General features: G+C 47.8%; 3 non-coding genes across 3 annotated transcripts; all 3 read right to left on the bottom strand.

The window, feature by feature from the left end:
- Window positions 1–294: 294 nt before the first annotated feature.
- Window positions 295–367, bottom strand: Pmar_PMAR024318. Its single transcript has one exon. It is a non-coding gene; the product is annotated as a tRNA-Arg (tRNA).
- A 334-nt stretch (window positions 368–701) lies between these two features.
- On the bottom strand, window positions 702–774 carry Pmar_PMAR024317. The gene has a single exon. It is a non-coding gene; the product is annotated as a tRNA-Arg (tRNA).
- A 300-nt stretch (window positions 775–1,074) lies between these two features.
- Pmar_PMAR024316 lies at window positions 1,075–1,147 on the bottom strand. The gene has a single exon. It is a non-coding gene; the product is annotated as a tRNA-Arg (tRNA).
- Between the last annotated feature and the right edge of the window lie 189 nt (window positions 1,148–1,336).

Raw genomic sequence — 1,336 nt, 5'->3', positions numbered from 1 at the left:
TTGAGATTTTACCCCACTATCTCGTCACTACGCGCAACACTGACTTAACGGCACACATGATTTCGCATTCGAGACGCTGAATAGATCACAAAACTCTTGCTCCTCATAGAGGGGCCTCCATTACATAGTGTTTTCAATGAGGTCAATTCATTGGAGATCGTTCGTTGGCAGACCAACAATCTTCTTGTACCCTTAGCCTCAGCATGTATCCCGACGAGTCACAAGGGTATACAATCAACATCGACATCAGTAAGGCCAGTGGCATCCGTATATGGGCGCTTCCCGGCGTGGAGACGATCTCGATGGGACTCAAACCCACAACCTTCGGTTCCGAAGACCAATGCCTTATCCATTAGGCCACGAGACCAGTAAATTTGAGATTTGTCCCACCATCTCTGCCCCCATTAACTTCATGGCACACATGGTGTCCCATCCGACACGCTGAATAGATCGCAAAACTCTTGCTTCTCATATAGGGGCCTCCATTATAGATCACAAAACTCTTGCTCCTCATAGAGGGGCCTCCATTACATAGTGTTCTTAAAGGGGTCAATTCATTGGAGATCGTTCGTTGGCAGACCAACAATCTTCTTGTACCCTTAGCCTCAGCATGTATCCCGACGAGTCACAAGGGTATACAATCAACATCGACATCTGTACGGCCAGTGGCATCCGTATGTGGGCGCTTCCCGGCGTAGAGGCGATCTCGATGGGACTCGAACCCATAGTCTTTGGTTCCGAAGACCAACGCCTTATCCATTAGGTCACGAGACCAATGAATTTGAGATTTACCTTACTATCTCGTCACTACGCGCAACACTGACTTAACGGCACACATGATTTCGCATTCGAGACGCTGAATAGATCGCAAAACTCTCGCTCCTCATAGAGGGGCCTCCATTACATAGTGTTCTTAAAGGGGTCAATTTATTAGAGATTGCTTGTTGGCAGACCAACAATCTTCTTGTACCGTTAGCTTCGGCATGTATTCCGACGAGTCACAAGGGTGTACAATCAACATCGACATCTGTACGGCCAGTGGCATCCGTGTATAGGCACTTTTCGGCTTGAAGACGATCTTGGTGGGACTCGAACCCACAATCTTTGGTTCCGAAGACCAACGCCTTATCCATTAGGCCACGAGACCAACGACTTTGAGATTTATCCCACTATCTCGTCACTATGCGCAACACCGACTTAACGGCACACATGAGTTCGCATCCGACACGCTGAATAGATCACAAAACTCTTGCTCCTCATAGAGGGGCCCCCATTACATAGTGTTCTAAATGAGGTCAATTCATTGGAGATCGTTCGTTGGCAGACCAACAATCTT

Source organism: Perkinsus marinus (assembly GCF_000006405.1).
Source record: "Perkinsus marinus ATCC 50983 genomic scaffold scf_1104296934064, whole genome shotgun sequence".
NCBI classification, from domain to species: Eukaryota; Perkinsozoa; order Perkinsida; family Perkinsidae; genus Perkinsus; species Perkinsus marinus.
The sequence above is the reverse complement of the archived record's forward strand: the minus strand, read 5'-3'. Positions and strand labels throughout refer to the sequence as shown.